Genomic DNA, 19,864 nt, shown 5'->3' on the forward strand with positions numbered 1-19,864 from the left:
TGCTCTCATAATTTCACACAGGAAATTCTTGAAAATCAACTCGTAGTAAGTATCTTATAATATACCGTGGGTAGGGAAAAACGAGGCACGATAACGATCTATTCTCCAATTTTCGAATCTTGTACGGCGATCAAATACGTTGTGTCAACACTCAACGCACGAGGCGTGCGTTGGTGATCGGCGGGACGAGAATTGCAAAACCGGTCTCGCGAAGTCCTATATAACATTATCCGTCTAATGTGCTCCCGGCGAAACTTAATTGAGGAAGTAATAAGGTAATAAGATAAACTTGAAATTCAGCGCGATTCTTTTCGTACCGCCTGCCTTACCTATCTGTCTCTCTCGCTTTTTTCCTTTTTTTACTATCGTTACCAGTATGCCGCTTTTATATACGCAATTAAATTAAGACATTTGTCGGTAAACGGAAAGCGAAGAAATAAGTTAGGAAGTTGAGATACATATACATATGGACAACTACATGGATTTGTTTCAAATCAATGAGGTATCTGAGTTTCCAAAACACAGTTCTTTTTTTTTTGCATTTTTGATATATCACTTCTTTATCACGGTCTCTTCATTTTCGAGGCTTATTAGTTATCAGGTGGAAATCATACGCAGCAGTATCATCGAAAATATATTAGTGTGAAAATTATTTTTATGTAACACGTGCATGGACCACTTTCCACGCACTTGCAACATATAAAATAGGGTGTGCAAGTCGTGCGTAAAGATGAAAATTCCCGGGTGCGGAGTTGATGTACTCGCCTTTTCGGCTCGTTGCACAAATAACTATTAATTTCGTATTCGACACTATTGATAGGCAAGTGGAATTACTTTCGCGGTGTCAGTGTGCCGCTGAGAAGCAATACGGCAGTCAGTAGGAATAGGTGCGGCCGGAAACGTCAATTTCGAGCCGAGCTAATCCTATAGTCTAGATGGTTGGGAGGGGAGGAGAGCCTTTTTCGCATTCGCAGACGAATTCAATTTAAACACCGTTAATCGTCAGTCGCGTAAATGTATCATTCGATGGACATGAATCGTAATTGTATTACCGACGCAATTTCCTAGGCTCTAAGGATTTGGCGCGATCTGATACGAGGTATTTAAACGCTTGAAAGCTCGAAAACGCGCGAGCGTTTAAAAATCTGAGAGCATAACAGTCTAAGAGCCTAAGGATATAAAGATCTACTAACAAATTATTATATCTTGTCCTGAATTTTCGAAGATTAAAGAATCGAACTGTAAGAGACGTTTGTATATTGCTAGATGCTAGATTATCTGACGATAGATCGATAGATCGGCAAATTTCGATACCCTTATATACAAACGTCCGTCATATTCAACACGAGATCTTATTGAGTTAATCTCACTCAGCTTTTATTCCACGTCGTCTCGTTTCTGCATTCGCGAATCTCTGGTGGAATTGTGGCACGCTATATGGTAATCGAAGGAAGACTGAAGGATGCGAATCGGAATGGGGCCAGCGCCGCCCTTCGACCTCGCACGCCCATGCGTCGTCTGCACGATGGGATGATGCGTGCCGCGGCGGCAGCGAATTTCGTCGATCGCGCGAGATCGATTTGGCATGAATCTCGATCATCGCGCACCCATGACTTCGGCCCGGCGCGTTGCGCGCAGTTTCGCGATGCGCCGCGCTGCCGGTCCTCAATTATAACGGCTCGCGCGAAAATGCAGTTTAAATTGCAGGTTCACGTCGTCTCTCGGTCGAGGCGAGGGAAACGATTTCGGCCCCGGACGGGACGGTCGGCGCGGCGGCGGTCGGTTTCGAATGATCCAATCAAACGTATACGCGCAGCGCTTCTGCTCCACCGCGGCTCTCGGTAATGCGAGACCGGCACACCGTTATATTCATCACGATTCGTGGCACTACACAAACGAACGCGGAAATGTGCACCCATGTGCCGGTGAAAATAAGGGGAACGCGACGTCCGTCACGCGAGCGTTGCGCCACTCTCGAAAAACGTAAACGAAAAAAAATCCGCGGCGTATTCTCGCCGAATCTGCTTTAACCCCGTGTAATCCGCTTGACCACTTCCTACCGAGACACACGCGGTTTATCGATCCGACCAAAAATCTATGTGCTAATTCCGCGTTTTATAACGGAAGAAAGGAAAGTTTAAGAATTATGTTTATATTCGCGCGCACGTAACGCGACGTTAAAGTCTCCAGCGACGCCGACGCCCGTAAAGGCGATAAATCCGCAAACGATTAACGGTTGAAGGAAGGAAGTTAATTCGCGCGCTCGTACTTACACGATCGACACTTTAGAAATGCTGAAATCTAGCTGAGATAAAATATCGAACTTCGAGCAAAATTTGTTTTGTCGTCGTAACATAGAAGTTGAATGATTCAATGAACAGTCTTTCAAAACCAGATTTTCACTCTCGATATCTGTTCCTCGTTTCTTCAGGAAATGGTATGTCGTCCGGCGTTAATATCTTCCTTAATTACCGGTAGCTGTTTTATTAAGAATCGACACGTAGGCTTTTAAATGTTTCTAAAATTTCCGCATGATCGAACCTCTATCATTTCTTCGACTATTTCGGTAGCTCTCGGTTGCAAATGGCACCCGATGAGGCTTTCTGGCGATCCTCAATCGACCCTCGGTCCCACGGACGTGAGACTTGAGAGATAGCGTAAGAGATCGCGAGGAGCAGTGGTCCCCAGGACGGTTTCCCGCCGTAAGTCTCACCGCCGTCGATCTATTGTTCGCCACGCGGACGAGCGAGAGCGCCTATAAGTCATTACACGTCGAGGGTTTGATTATGATCTCCATTGTGGTGACCGCGTCGTGAGCATTGTTCGCCGAGCCACCTGTAGCCCGACAGCTTACCTCCCCTCACCCCTGCCAACCCTCTTTCCCACAATCGACGGGAGAGTCGTACATACCTTTCCCGCAAATACGGGCGACCTTCCTTATTATTTACCAATCGCGCAATATTGCGAGGCTAATTTTAAGTTGCCGTTTTGAAGCTTCATTAAGCGTGTCATTAAGTTTTAAATTGAGTCTTGTGAATCAATTTGAAACATCTAGTTCCGAAAAAATCAAGATTATATAATTCTGCCTTGTTAGAAAAATCGGGTTTTATAACAAAACTGTGGCGTTTTTAGTGAAGTGTGTTTATATTATTTTCGATGCGACCGTGAGAGCGAATTTAAAATACTCGCCTTGGCGGATGTTGCGCGATCGCCCGGAAAAGTCGCCGCTCATAAATTGTCACGATGCGGAAGGCTTTCTTCCGAAAGTCCCGCGAAGTATACCGGGCCGTTAATCTTGTCGGATTCAAGGAAGCATTGTAATACGTGAAGTTGCATTGTCGCTGGTCCGTGAACGGAGGAAAGCGCACCTCTTCCGTTTTCGGGCTTATTTAAAAGAGAACGTCGTATCATATTTTTAAGTAGCGTGAAGTTATTTACACCTAATAATTTATGTAAAATTTACTAAATGTACTCGACTATTAATTATATGTGAAATGTAAAGTACGAGTCAAATAAGCATCAAATTTTTTAATCCGAAAAAGATTACAAATATTATTATCGATTTCAAAATCGATTTCACCGCGTTTCCTTATTTCCCTTTTAACGAGCCATCAGAAATTTTGGACTCGTCAATTATACATCATATACGCGTTAATCGAATATGTTGAGAGAGAAAGTACGACATGTTTGCCACTTATTGTCAGTGTATGTTCGTCGCGAAGCAAATTCCGCTGAGGAAACTAAACTAAATTCCAGTGAAAATAATTTTTTCCTCGAGTTTATCGTTCTTCAACGCAAAGCGAAAAAAATGTCGTTTCTCGTGAGCCGGCCGGAAATTTGGGTTGTCACGCTTCAATACGAAGTTTATTGATGCACTTTAGAAGTCGCAAACTCGTATGGTTCAACGCAGTTTAGCTGTCCCGTGGTTTACCTAACACAGAGAGATATCGCCTCCTCTTTCCGGATCGGTTTCGCACTAACTTATCCGCCTACCTACGGGTAGGATAAGAGCAAAATGGAAACGGAGAATTTCTCCGTGGCCCAACGACAAAACGTGTTTCAGGCGAGTTGTCAAACTTCGCTTTTTACATGTAAGCAACGGCATATCGAGAAGCCACTCGTATTAAGCCTACTTTAGACGATCTATAAACTCGTATTAGAATTCTAGAATATAATTCAGTTAATAATTTTACGTGCTCCTCCCCTTCCCTCATGTATATATATATAAAATACGAAAAATAAAAAATAAATATAAATTTATTAAATGCAAATTAAAGTACACACATGTACATGCATCACATTTATATAAAATATATATATAATATATAAAATTATAAATAGAACTATATTCTGAAATCTTACGCAAATTACGGAATTATTAATTAAGCGTGGACTAAAGCGAAGTGGGTTTTATGGAATAACAAAAAGACAAAACTATATATATGCACACACACACACACACACACACACACACACTCACACACACACACACACATGCATTTTAAAATCGACATCCTTTTTTTATCTCTAAGATACATTAGAGAAAGCATAATTATTTGCACACACAAAGATAGAATTTGCCAAAAACAGACTAAATGATTTTCCGGTATTTCTATAACTCAAAAGCAGACGCAAAAATCAAAGGTAGAAATTGCAACTCCTAATCTTTAAGTTTCAGTCTTTAAAGATAAAATAAAGCAAAATGTATCGGACGAGCAGATGTGAGCAGCGATTTTCGATCCATTTTACAACCCATCGTCTGTCAAACTCAAACCCACGTGGCGTCTCGAGATGGCAGCTAATAATCGGGAATACAAAAATAGTCGCGCGGCGTCTCGCGGAGTTTTTCTTGGAAGCAACGAAGAATTTTTATGCTTCACTTTCTTCTTTCCCTCTTCTCTATTTTTTTTTCTCTTCTTTCGCGGCACAATGAGTAACGAGCGGACGCTTCCGAGGAGGCGCGCGGCGGCATGTCCGTCGTGAGTTATACGACGCGAGGGTGCGAAGAAGTGGTCAGACCAGTGTCAAATCTCGGCTTTCACCGCGTCTGTGTGTGACCCACAAAGGCGACCGCGCGCGCGATTTTCGCAGAGGCTCATGAATTACCTGCGCACGCACATGCGTGCAACACGCATGCGGAAGCGAGGAGAGGGGAAAGGGGCACGGCAGAAACGAGCCCCTCTGCGCTACCGGAATGCTCATTATCCGCATCGACATCGCTGAACTATATATCGCTCCGTAACGAGCAAAAAAACTTCGGAAATAATGAAGCTTATAGCGAGCAGGGCAAGATCACGGCCGTATATTTCGTACCTGAAAACTTGCAAACGGGCACTCTCGGAGCTTCGCGTAACTCTCAAAGCAAGCGGATGGGGGATAGGAAGCGCTGCCGTAAACGCGAAAGGCGCAAATCCGCGGCAATGCGTTTACGTAAGCCCGTTAAGAGGCGCGCTGTTTTTCAATGCCGAAGGCATGGTTTGCGCAATCCAGAGACGAGGTATAGGACGGTAATCAAAAGATGGGGTTGCGGGAATAAGAGATGATCGATGGCATAAATTTCCTGTTGTCGGTTGCTGGGAAAACGAATTCCCCCCTCCCCCCCTCATTTGGCATTCAACGGCGATGCATTCGTGCCGCGGTTTAGCGCCCATCTATCGCTAATCATCGTGCATCTGGAAGATGCGCCAGAACCCGGAAGTAATCGCGACGGAGGCCGTGATAAAGTGGCCGTTCCGCCGTGTGTAACGCATCGCGATATCCATCTCCGCGATATTTCTGACGATCGAGGAAACGCGACCCTACATCCTCGTGATTTTGTTATCTCCCCAGCCCTTCGCACTAACACACGAGGATGCTTCTTTATATTTCCTTTTTTGCTCTCGCGACATGTTTTATTATCGAAAATATTAACAACATTATTAGTAAAATATAAACAACATTATTACAATATATGGATTATTAATAAATTAATATTATATACTTTGGATATTAAAAAATATAATAAAAACTATTCAAGAAATATAAATTCATAATATATTGTATAATTAAATATATCTGCACTCACATATGCTGAACACGTACAGGCTCTCTGCACAGTTTACACTTTTCTTTCCAATTCGGGATTCCTTCACTCTCCATCCTCCAATAAAGATTCTCGCGCCAATAAAAATTCCTGATGCGGTAAAAGCACACGCGGGCGAGCGCCGATGCATTCTCGTTTCGCCGATGTAACGTCCGGCGCGCATCTGCACGGGCCCCGGGTTAAGGGACGACATGTACGAGACGCGCACGAATCGGCACACGCTACGACGACGGGGCTACAAGAGGGCTAAAAATAGCCGCAGGACCTCTCTTTGTTCGCCCGGCGAGTCAGCGGCTCAACGCGCGCTTTGTCCGCGCTGAGCTGCTCGACGATCTCGGCAATTGCATTTAATTGTCACGAACGAAGCGGCATTAAGCCAGGCACGCGGCCTTGATCGAGGACCCGCCGATCCTCATCGAAGGGGAAAGAAGAAAGGATTTTTAGCGGCGCGGCGCTTATGCATTTTTCTCGTCGCTTAGTGTCCCGTCAGCCTTGCTTTCTTGGTTTTAATCCCCGGCTTGGCGCCACTTTCGAGAAGTTTATCGAGACAACTATGGATAAAAAAAATATTATTTTCAATCTTAAATTCCTTTCTACGAACGTGTGTAGTACTAGGGAATTTTTAACACTTTGGTAATGATGCGCGGAAAACAGGATTATTATACTGAACTAAATGAAACATCGGCGGTGATTTCTTCTCTTGTTAAAAAATGTCTGACACTAACGTTATTTGATAATATTTTATACATTAACGACGATGCGATAATTTAATAAGTTTCTCGATTTTTTAAAATGTATTTTTGCTTTACGATTAAACGTGACGGACTAATATCTTTTATTTGAACGTTCACGTCACAGCGGGATTATTAAATTGCCCGGAAAAGATCGCGGAATCAATTTGATTCCCCGTCCTGCCCGATCCCGAGAAGAGCACGTCGTGATTACCACGTGCCGGAAGAAATCAATTAAGAGATGCGCGCATATCGCATCCGAAACGGCGAAAGGAGCAATAAGGAGCGGGTCGCGGCGAAAGGCAAACGCGAATCTGCCACGTGCGCGAATCGGCTTCGTCGCGCGATTACTCTTCCGCGCTTCGAATCGCTAAGGACCATTAGATCATTAGGCATTCGAGGCGCCGCGCCGCGCATTTTCTCTCGGTCTCGATCGAAAGTTTAGATTAATCACCCTCACCCCGCCTCTCCAATAAATATCACGCACGAGACACACGCGCGTGAAATAAATTTTCATCGTATCGCAATACACACAAAGTATCGTAAAATATAGCGACAGGTAAAATATGGGTCACGCATAATTTTCTCGCAAATCTCGTGAATCTCGAGATTTACAAATCGGTGAACCGAAGAACGAGCCGCGATCTGTTAATCGGTAGCTCGATGGGATTAAAGTCGCGTCGAAAACAGGGTCGAAAATTCGCTGTAAGTTTGATAAACGGTCCGCGCAACATTGCGGCTTGATCGACGAGCGCCTCGACACAACAGACCGATTTTGTTGCGCGTTATTGTGCCGGCTGCCAAGCCTCTTTGGAAAGTCGGCGAGGTCGGGACGCGGGACTTTGCGGAACCTATATATACCGCAAAAAGCCGTCTGGTCGCCATCGATCTCATCGAGATCGATGAATAGGATGATTAACGTGCGCGTTGGAATTTCGCCGACCTTCCTCCTACGCGTCGCGCGCAAGACATACGAGCCCCGGCCGCGAACAATTAATTAACCGGCGAACCGCGGCGAGGCTTCGACAGGTTCGTGGGAGAGTAATAGAGCGACGCGATAAAACGCGATAAACTGTCGCTCGGCGTCGTGGCATCCGCTCGCCGATGAAATATGCTGGTGTTCTTTGCGACGCGTATACGCGCGCGGTGAAATTGAATTCCCAAGTAGATCGTTTAACTTTAAACGCGTGGGAGCCGGGGCGAACACCTGGCTCGTAAAACCGCGAATCGGGACGGCCGATAAACGCGACGCGTTTGACGCTAAATATGACGGACGGGTCGGAGGCGGGAAGGGCCACGTGCGCGACATACGCTCCATTGTCTCTCATCCGAATGTCTCGATGAGACAGCATCGCTCGCTCGCGCGCGCGCGCGAGAATCGCATGTACGAATCGTTCGCGGCCAGGCGCAAAAGTGGGACGCGATGTCCTAATTTCTAAATTGGTCGGCATCATATTAGACGACACGTTTATTTTCGCGTCGATTACGCGGTGGAAATCGCTTTGACTTTCCAAGTGAAACCCGTGTCCATCGCGCCGCGCGCCGCGGCGCGGCGGTGTCATTGGCGCGGTGAAAACGCGAACGAAATGGATTTACATAATTCAAACTGCGACGTTACCGGCCGCCTCTTTTGTGCTAATGTAAGGCCGTGTAAATCATTCGCGAGTGATGTACGTGCAATGCGGCGGCTGCGAGGCGGGGAGATGTGCAGCAGTGTGGATCATCTTCCCTCTCCGTTCGTCCCTTTCGCCACGTCTCGTGACACCGCGGTCAAGAGCCCGGGATCTCTCAAAGTGCCGCGGCTGTCGGCCAGCCTCGAATCCCTAATTAGCGTTCACCAAATATGTAAATTGCAAGCCGTGTCCTCGCGGGAGTCGCGCGCTCGCACAAAAATTCAACAAATCCGCCCGGCACGGTGCATTTAAATTGCATTTAAGTCGCGTTCGTCGCCGATTTTTTCACGGGAGCTGACGTTATTTGAACGGCGCGATAATAATATCGCGATATTATTGACGCGTCCAGGAATCCTAATTAACGCTTTATAAATCGGAACGTAGAAATAAATGTGATATTAAAACGCATACGTATTGCAAGATTGCCGCAATCTCCGAACGGAGAAATCTCGGAGGTCCGAAAGAAAATTCCGAGGTATAATATGGCACACTCGAGGGGGGAAATCCCAGCGACGACGCGGTAGACCGGCAACGCTTCGTCATGAACGCGCGTGTTCTCGCTCGCGTAATAAGATTCGCGCGAACGATTCGCCTCTCTTCCCACGGGAGGTGGATATCGTGCCGTAATGAAACACGTGATCCTTTCATCCCGACGCACCGGCGCGCGTGCGCGCGCCCAAGATAATTGCGCCTACCGCCGCTGCCGCGAGAGCGCGAGAGCGACGGCGACGGCTCCGCTTCGCGAAAATACCGTAATTAGGCGTTGCACAATTGCACCGAATAATTGAGAAAGCGAGATTCCTAGGCGGCCGTGTCCGTTCGCGCGCGGCAATCTCAGACCCGCGGTGGCCCCGAAGTCTAATCTACGAAAACGCAATCACGGTATCCGAACGGGGAGGAAAGGGGCATCGAGGATTTCATCGTCCAGGCTGGGTCGATTAAGAGAGGAGGGGGGGGGGAGGAGAAAAAGAAAATTAAATTTCATCCCCGGAGAAACGCCGGGAATGGAGAACGGGCACAGACATTTTAGGCAACGTCGACGGGCTGAAGATAGTAATTTTAAATCAGAAAATTGTAAACTTTCCATTCGCGAGCGTTTGAAACTGAACTTTGGTCTTCTTCTTCAGCCTTTAAGCATTTAAATTCTTATTAATTTAAATTTTTTCGTACCTTATATAGTTTTTTTTTAAATTACTCCGATTCGAGGAATAAAATCAGCTCTCTTTAAAAACTGGCGAGATTTGTTACGGGATGTTGTCATGCGGGAACACCTTATTGTTTTTTTAATTACTTCTCGTACGTGCCAATTTCGCGGCTTCACACGCGACGGTGGCGTAAGAGACGATATATATCGTTCTCGCGCAGGCATGTTAGCTCACGTATATACGGCGAAAGAAGAATCGCTTACGGAACGTTCTAGGAATTCGTCGGATTCGCCCTTAAGCGATCGCCGTGGCCGTACCAGGAAGTCGAGGGCAGGGTACGATAAGGTGGCGCCATGACCGATCGCCGTCGCGACGACGACGATCGCGTTCGGCTCGGCTCGGGTCGCGCGCGTTAAGTTTCGCCGCGAGACGAAGCTAATATAAGAATACGACGAGTCGTCGTTATACTCGTTACGTCCAGACAACGTCGACCCCGAATTTAGTGGTGGTCGTAATGGCTCTGCGTTTGACACTTCTCGCAACTCATCCGGCAGTTTCATCGTAAAATCGCGAATTACCATTAGTAATTGGCAATTCTTTTGTGAGAGGGAAGAAAGGATGGAAGAAGAAAAGTAACTGCCTGAATAATTAATTTGCTACAGAGGCTCATTGATTTGTAAATCTATACGTGTGTGTTGTGTATATATATGACGTAGTTGTTTATAAAGTAGACTCCGCTTTTCGAGGCCCTTTGTGAAACAATATTTTTATCTGAGCTATTATTAATTTAAATTACTATGCAGTAAATATTAATAATATGTATAGGTAATTCAATAAGTATAACTCTCTCATCAATTAATTCGAACTCCCGGCGCTAGTGCGGTGTCAATAAAACGTCATATTTCATGATGATTGGCGCGAATGTATTTTTAGCCGCTGATGTAACATCGAAAACCTCGCTGTCAGTCGCAAGAGCCATCGATCATCGGGCGCTCTTATATGGTGGCTTCCGATCGCGTGCGGATTTAAAAGACTGATAAAGAGTAAGGCAAGGTCGGAGATATACAAGTGTGTAAAAGCGGGTTAACAGCCGATGTGCTCGCCGTATTAATTATCGCGGCAATGACGAGGGAACTTCCGTCATTCTCGTTCCGACGACCTCGGGGCCCCCCGTCACAACTTGTAATCACTGTAATTATTTACTCCGATTCAATCGTTATTATTGAGCTGTCCACGAGGCGCATCGCAAAGCTTATCGTGTTATTAATCCCGTATACAGAATAGAAGCTGAAAAAAGATGACTTCTCTAATCTCTCCCGTTGTGGAAATCATGCACAAGCTATCGTTTATTGGAAAAACTGAGAGCTTTAAAACAGAGAGTCATCCATCCGGTATTTATTAATTCATATTTTCTTCACGCTCGAATCGCTCGCGAAGGCAGAGGTTCGTAATGTCTCGCGAGTATTGAGGTCTTGAGAAAGTTCCCCCTTGTCTATTGAACGTCGCGAGTTGCAATATCGGGGTGATGTGCAAGTGCGTGATCGCGATGCGAGCGCGTTGCAAGAGGCAGCCGCGGGCGGAATGAAACGCGTCCATTCGATGTCAATCGGTATTAGAGACTACATCGCATCGCGATCTCGTTGCTTTCGTTTGACGACGACGACGACGACGACGTTGCTCTTGATCTAACGTTTCGAGACATCCCGAGCGTTTCTCGTATGCGCCGCGCGCCATCCAGTTTTTAATAACTTTCACCCAGCCGGGTCTTATCTTTATGAAGACCGTGCCATACGATGCGAAACGTAACGGTGACGTCGCGCCGTGTCCTCCCAGGTGAAATTGAAATCGCGCGACCGCCGAAGAATACGTTCATATATATATACGCGCTTTTACGCGCGCCGGTGCCGGCGGCGCGGCAGCGTTTTAAATTTCAGCGCCCGCGTTTGCTGTTTATCGAGGGCGTCGGTATCACCCGGAACCACGTGCGTCTTCCACGGCGGGCCGCGCCGTCGCCACGCCAGCATTTTTACGATCGTGCGGGCATCCGGGTGCGCCGTGGATTTAAGATACTCCTCGATCGCGTTCTCTCTCGCGGAGAGCGTCTCGGAGGCGGAGCGTGGTGTCGGAACGTCGATGTGATTTTCTGCGCGCGGGGGGGACCCCCTCATGGGGCCCTGTGTATTGCGTATACTTATTAATCCTTCGAGTACCTGTCTACCACATGTCGCGCGTCAATTCGCGGTGTTCCGCGGTGTTAAGTAACGATATGAATATCGAAACGTAAGACGTGGATACGCGGCGAACGAAGTGATCGTTCGTTCAATAGCCGGGAATTGTCAGTGAAATATTATCGGGGAGATATATTATCGGTCGGATAACAGGTGATCTCTAACGACGCCGGCGTTAAGAAGGAAGGTATAGCGTCTCACGCGTTAGAGAGAGGCGCAACGCGTCGGCCGTTGCCGCCGCCGCCGCTGCTTGGCGGCGTTTTATTAGCGCGTCGACAATTTTGCATAATTTCGCGCGCGCTGGTGCCTACCCTCATCTCGGAAAATCGCGCCGGTACTTGAAGTGGCCGAGGCCGCTCTTAAAATCCGTCCCGCTTTCCACTTTTGTTTCGCCGCCTCGGCTCGGCTCGGCTCGGCTCGACTGCCACTTTGCGTAAAAGAGCACGGTAATAGGAGGCGCCGTTACCGCGCTATAACGTTGTTACCGCGTAATATTGCACAGCTGCGGACACCGCTCGGATCATACCGTACCCGACCCGATACTTCTTTCCTCATATCCCTTTTGAGGACCGATGGAGTACAGTTCTTCGCGTCGCGGTTAAATAACGAAAAATCAAAGAACTTTGAAACGAGCCGAGTCTTAACGGGGACGCACCTCGAGGGATACCGAGAGAAAATTATACTTGCTAGTACATTTTCCAAATAAGGATGTATTCCCATTGCTCTTGCTGCTCGCAATTGAAAATGTGTCGGCCTTTGACAGTCTTTTTAGCTACGCATCCGACTTGACCTTTTACCCAACGGTGAACACAAATATCCAGCGAAAAGAAGCTTTCCTAGACGCGCGCGATTTGCATACGTCACTCGGACCGAGGGAGCCTCTAGAGAGCAGAGAGCTGACGTAGGGGAAATTCGTCACGGCGAATTGCTCGCGGCTGGACGTTATATCCGCCGTTAAGATCACCGCGAGTCCGGTTCTCTCTCTCGGACCGCCACGCTCGCTCCTATCGTTGGCTGTTATGACAAGTGGGCTATTAATTTCGCTCTCGACTTAGCTCTCGAGCCTCACGGAATCCGCGGGCGCGCTGCTCTCTTAGATGCACTTCACGAAGTGCCCTCTCTTTCCTGCCGCCTCTCCTTCGTCTCCCTCGCCTATCCCGCCGCGTAAAAGAACTTCCGCGACCGTCCCTCGAAGACGACTATATTTAAATCCGCGCCTGTGTGTATAGAAATTGCATTTCGTACGCACTCACGTGTGCCGCTTGTTCGTTCACGAACGCTATATCGTGTACGCCGCTCGGCTGGAATATATGGTAATTATAATTGTTATTAATAATATTAATATTATACCGATTTGTTCATTAAAGATTATATCAATATTGCAAACCGATGAACTACAGCTGTGCTATAACAATAAATTGTGCAAAATATTCTCTTCGATATTTCTTTTTAAAGTTTAAATTTTGCAATTTGCAACGAGGTACCGTGCGGTAATAACATTTCGAAAAAAAAAACACACGAATTGATTTTACAAATAGCCGATTCGATTAATTTCTCTCCACTTCGTTCGCATAATCGAAACGCTTAAAAGCCTCTCGGACGTGTTGCGCCACGTTCGACTAATCCCTGACGCTCTCTCGGTCGGGCCGGCGGGATCTAATTTACATTTCAATCTACGAAATTCAAGAAACGAGCAAAACGCGCTCGCAGCCGAAGATCGATGGTTCGCGCGAACAACGTAATTTGTAACGCGACGTATCCGGCGTATGTTGTTTCCCAGGCGTTGTTTCTCATTCTTTCGACATTGCATTGCACTTTCGCTCGCGCGCGCCGAAAAAAAAAGGAATGCAATAACTCATAGACCCGCGAGTGACGGCTCGCAGACGATTGGACACGGCGGAAGAATTTCAGTTTCACACCTCGATTCCAACTTGACACGTTCATTACGGTACTCCCGACGTTGGAAACAACCGATATTATCAACGATCTATCTCCATGAAGCTGCTTGTTCTTGTAACGCGCCTTGTTCTTGTGCGCTTTTATCGAACAAAGACGGGCGCGATTGAAGGAAGCGAAGGAAAACCTGGAACACACACTCTACATACAACATATATGACTCAGGCGTGGGTATATATGTGCGTGTATGGCTCTGTGTACGCGCGGGTGCATATACGGGAATAATAATTTATTTACCGAAATAACTTACGAGTTCGCGACTCGCGCAACCGTAATTTATCCGCGCCTTCGAGTATAATCGTCGTACCTAAAATATGCTCATTATCCGCGCTTTGTCATAATTACGGCGGAAACCATCTGTCGCGGGGCTGCGACAAGGAGCCCGCGAGTAAATGCTGATTTACGCGGATCGTGAGTCGTCCTCGTCGCGACTGCCGCGGGAGAAAAATCCGCTAAAGGAGCAAGATCGCCGCGCTCAAGTATATTTATATCGATAATATCGGTTTTCCGCCCGATATACGATATTCCTCGTTTGTCACCCGGCCGTTTCCTGCCTACTGCACCTGCTCGCGCCGATGCGCTTGCATGGATTCGCGCTCTCGAGCTTATAGATCCAAGGTCAACGCCGATGCACACCGGGAGTAGCGTTGGGAAGAGGTCGTCGAGCTCGATCCTGATTAATGGTTTTCGAGATCGAGCCTGTGAGCCAAGTGCATCGATATCATCCGCTGAGCAAGGGATCGGGTTCCAAATCGTTACCACAATCACGTTTACATTATTTAACGTTAGATCCGCGGCTCATCCTGAATCTTCATAGTAAACGTGGCAAGTTTTTTGTGTGTCAGACGTTACGTTTTAAAATCCTTTTCTGGAAATGTCATCATGAAATTCGTATGAAGCGTTAACGTTAAATAAACTATACTTTTGAATTGAAATATTATTTGAAAGATTCGATGTGATAATTTATCTTTTCCATAAAGTGCGATAAAATGCAATATTGATTTTTAAGAGCTTACAAATTAATTAATAAAGTTAATTTTGCATCGTATATTTTAAGGATTAAACAAAATGCACTGCCTAGTCCCGATGGAGATCGCGGGTTTTCAATTATATCTTTTTTTATCTTCCTGTTAATCCGGGGACAGACATTTATACAAAATTATATTTTCGACAAAGGGACAAATTCTGTAATATGCGACGAAAATAACCGAGCTGAAAAGTAGTGCGTATAAGCAGCAAGATTAACATTAGTGCGAATACCGCGTCTGGTCGAGGACGAAGGAGTAGCTTAAGAGAGGTCGTCACTCGATCCTGATTAATGGCTCTTGGTATCTCGCGGGGCTGTAAACAGTATTAATCAGGATCGAGTTTATACGGTGCGCGGACGCGTCACGAACCGCATTAATCAGGATCCCGGCCTGGGCACGAAACGCTCGTGTCCACGTTACGTTACTTTGCATCGATTTACTTGGCGTTTTCCGAATATCTCTCGCGCCCCGCGTTCTTCTTCTCTCGTCACAGGCATTCTTAATCCAAGATATATATCTGTCAACTCTCTTTCGAGTACCGAAAAAGATATTGGAGGTTTATCTCTCACGAAAATTTTGATAAAATTTCTCCCGAACTTGAAACTAACAGTGATTTGTATTTATCATAATAAATTAAATCGTGATAGAGTGGCAACAGATTTAACGATAAATTATATATCTCGAGAGAAATCGATTAAGAGGTATTGTTTCCATGTGTATTGTGCCCATTGAGTCATTTATATCATTCATTAAGAACGATATTATCGTATACGTCGGAAATCGTACGGCCTGGGACGTGATCTTGATCTTTCCATATATGTATTGATATTTCTGTACGTTCCGTCGCGATATGTCGCGATATATCACGTGCGTCATTATGGCAATCGGAACTGGCAAGATATATTTGCGCCTATTCCAACGTCAATTTTACAGCCGTCCGACCGAAAGGACGAAGCTTCTCGGAGTTATCGGCCTTGTCGTCGTTTTACACGTCCGTGGCGAATGGATTTAACAACGGGCGCGCCGGAGAATCCAACATTGTAGATTACGGCTTACAGTCAAGATCAGTTTAGCGGCTGTCAAAAAGACGAAAATTCACTCGTGTTCGCTCGACCGCGGGACCGACCGGTCGATAATCACTTCACGCTGGAGATAAACGTGACCAATTCTAATTGTAAACTCACTCTATGAATTGATACGTCAAGTAGGATTGAAATTGGATTTGCCATTTAACTCTCTATACGTCTATATATATGACTCGAGGGTAACGTGTAATTCGGTAAAAATGTGCCATTTTTAATAACATAACTTGGAAATTATCGATGATAAGTCTTCTACGATATCTCATTGATCTTGAGCCTTTTTAATTAAGAAAAATTCGGTTTTTAATTTTTCAAAGTTTAATAAAGTTAATGGTTATTACTCTCGGCTCTAGAAATAATCGCGATTAAAAATGTTTTTCTCATTTACGTTTCAGGATTCCATTTATCGGTATACGTCTTCGTGCAACCGACCGCCGAGAGCCATATGTTCCACGATCCGGTGAGTAAAACGATCGATCCTCCATTCCTTTGCGCGAGAACTCGTCGTTTAAGTAGACGCAGCGAGAACCGCTCGGTCGGAACAAATTCAACGTTTCCGGCACCGATATGAATGCAAGTCGCGTCACTCGCCTCTCGACCGATCGCCTCGTCCGATCGCCTTCATCGTCCTCGACGGAACGAAAAATCACGCAGCGGGATACCTCTCGCGATAATCCCTCGGCGAGATAAGGCGTTTCGCCGTTCGAACGACGATCGGCACACTTTCGAAGGCTCGAGTTTTTCACTTCCGCCATTACACGGACACGCCGTCGCCCTCGAAAACAATGGGCCCAACGGCGTACTCGGATATCGTCCGATACTTGACTCTTCACTCCCGCCGTTCCCTTCTCTTCTGCCGTTCCCTCGGAATCGAACGGATGAACGACCGATCGGCTTTCACTGGTACTTTGATTCCCCCCTGCGTTTTATTCGCCGTATTATTAGAGATAGAGCGCCGTCCGCGCGCGCGCTTTTTCCGCTTACGGCCGCGGCAGCGAGCTTCACTTCACTTCATTTTACTCGGGCTGCAGTTTAGCTCGTTTAAGGTACTACCTCATTACCATATCACTTATCCTGTCTCGTAACTCACCCCGCAACCATTTCTTTATTATTATGTCCCGGCGCAACGTCGTTTCCTCGACGGCCAACTCTTCCTAGATATCACCGCTACTACCGCGCATTTCATAACTCGAGTCGACTAAGTATACGAGAAGATGTGCTCCGGGAGGTATACTCTTACGACGATTCGAATTTCTGCGTCTCTCAAAGAAGACGTAACTATGACGTTGCTATTGCATTCCGGAGAACATAGGATAGTGACTCTCGCGTACATTTATCGTGAATCGTGAAACACGTAGTGAATTTTTGCATGGATTTATTGAACCTTCATGGTTCTTAAGGCGGCACTTACTATATATGCGCGACGAGTTGAATTTCTGTCTCTCTAAGAAAGATATTGCTACGCATTTTTTAAACAGAAACAAAAAAAAACAGAAAAAAAATTGTAAATGTTTCCCGGATTTTAAAAATGTTTTTAAATGACCCTCACTGAAAATGTAGCTTCGCGTCTCGAAAAATCTCAAAATGTGAGAGCAAGATCTCATGAACAAAAATACAAGACACTGATCTACGGTGATCGGATTTATGCGGTGCTTTCATCCTTTTGCATGCGAAAAAATTTACGCCCGCCGATGTATCCTCGGGTACGAGGAGTCGAATCGGAGGATTTTTGTTGCGTGCAGAAAGAAAAAAAGAAGTGAGGCGCAAACGAGGTCTAAGATCGAGCTAAGATCGTGCAGCGCGCGGAGGCTTTCTCCGGTGCCTTTGAGGGTGGCAGTTTAATTTCGCGCGAATAACCGTAAGACCCCGGGCCAGGCCAAAGTCGCTTCTCCGAATCCTACTTGGAAATATGCCGACGACATATATTATATATGTATATCTCGGCAACGTACGTTGTCGGAGCAGCAGCGGCGCTTGTCCAACTGCTGTGCGGCGTTACGTCGGCGGCGGCGGTACGTGGTTAATCGGTCGCTCAAACGAGCAAGTGGCACTTCCATTTCGTCCCGCGGGCTGTAAAATTCGCGCGAGAAGGGTTGACGCGATGCGCGCCGACCGGGGCAACCCCGCGCCACGCGGCGCAATAATTGCCACGCCGCGGCGCCGCGCCGGCCGCCCGCGCCGCGCTGCCAAGAGGGAACTGGTTTTAATAGCTCAGACCTTCGCTCGCGGTTATTTTCGAGCCGTTCGTTCGTACCCGACGAAAGTAAAAGAAGCGGGACGCGATCGCGCCGTGATATCCGTCCGTGACCTGTGATCTCGTTGTTATTTAACCCTCTCGCGATTATACGCGCCATTGCACTTTGACATCAGACGCTTTTATAGCAGTGTGATATTTACGTTTCACGTTATTTATTTATGAACACATATATACGTCATATATATATGTATGTGTCCCAATATCCAATAAATATAGATAACTGCATTGTAAATTTTAATTTTTACTTCGAAATTTATTTGCATAAAACTAATATTGATATCTTACAATTGCGTGTCAAAATATTGTGCTTCCTTAAAAACGCTATTAAATATTGAAATTTTTATTTTTTATTAACTCTTACAACATTTACAATTTTCTCCTTTACATGCAGGACTTAAATAATTTCTCTTAATTTCTTTATGTAATATTCCGCTCAATTATATATTATATATTTTGTATATTATTTTCCTCTAGCTGCTAAACTGTTTATTTCAGACCATAACGAATACTTTGAATTAGATTCAATGGTTAGATCTTGCTGAACATACATTAGGCCCTGCACGGAACCAAGATTCAATTCTTGATTAGCGCCATTCAGCAGACGATGGTGACTCGTTTAATGTGTGTGTAACGTTACACATAACAGTAAATTCAACGAGATATGACACGTAAGCGAGCAAAGACAGAGGAGTGTACTGCACGGTGATCTTTCACGGTGTACCGGAAATAATCGCGGTAGACCAGCGGTGAATTCCGCGCGAGGGTGGCGATCACCGACGAAAAACGCGAGAAGGCGTTCGCTAGATTGCGGTAGGCGATCATTTCTCGAGCAGCTCGCCGCGGTGACAACAATGGAACATTGCGCGCTAATGTCGGGCGCACGGACGTAAGTACTTAATTACGCCCGCGATATCGCGATACCACGGCATGAGTGCGTGGGTGAAAATCGGTGTCATTAGTCGGTTAGTACCGGAGCTCGGAGCGTTAATTACGGGCCGTTAATTACGCCCGACCATCACTTTGCTAGTGGTAATTCCGATTGTCGTCTATAAATTCATAAATTCTTCGCATCACTTCGTTCTTTATGTGTGGCAGAGAAATTATTCTCTATATAATTTATAGAGCAATGATCCTTTATTTTTGCATAAACATTAATAAAGCATAGTATATTTATATTATATACTATAGGGATTATAAAGTAAGGATTCTTTGTTTCTATCTAAATATTAATAAAACATGTGATAAATTTAATGCGTGATAAATGTAAATTTTAAATCAAAGACTGCTTCACAAATTCTATAATAAAAAAAAACAACATGAAATACAATAAAGCAATGAGTCTTCGTTTTCGAATACGAGTTTATGAAAAAGCGCGGACAAGAGCGCAGATTCTGTTTCTACTCGAAATACATAAAATATATTGACTTTCAAAATAATCGGTGAAGTCACTGAAGTCATCTCTGTATTTAAAATTTACCCAGAAATATAATATCTTGCAGAATTTCGGCTATATATCCCTATTCCATATAATTGATTCCTGGAAGTAAAGTCCGCTAATTTCGCAAATGCGAAAAAAATTTTGAACGTATAATCTGTTACCTCAATGCAACTCGCATGCATGACGAGGTTCGGAGATTTCCTGCGCGTCACCAGACATTTTATTGCAAGGGTAATGCGCAAGA

The 19,864-nt window shown here is 45.6% G+C and overlaps 1 long non-coding RNA gene across 1 annotated transcript in view; it reads left to right on the forward strand.

Annotated features, from left to right (window-relative positions):
- The window catches only part of LOC143903807 (uncharacterized), a 42,962-nt gene extending 24,216 nt beyond the window's left edge, over positions 1-18,746 (forward strand). The window contains exons 2-3 of the long non-coding RNA XR_013258806.1: positions 16,321-16,385; positions 18,678-18,746. This is a non-coding gene — a long non-coding RNA (uncharacterized LOC143903807). The remainder of the gene's footprint in view (positions 1-16,320; positions 16,386-18,677) is intronic.
- Positions 18,747-19,864: the final 1,118 nt, after the last annotated feature.

Source organism: Temnothorax americanus, unplaced genomic scaffold (assembly GCF_048541705.1).
Source record: "Temnothorax americanus isolate GAGA-0224 unplaced genomic scaffold, ASM4854170v1 Scaffold5, whole genome shotgun sequence".
Lineage (NCBI taxonomy): Eukaryota > Metazoa > Arthropoda > Insecta > Hymenoptera > Formicidae > Temnothorax > Temnothorax americanus.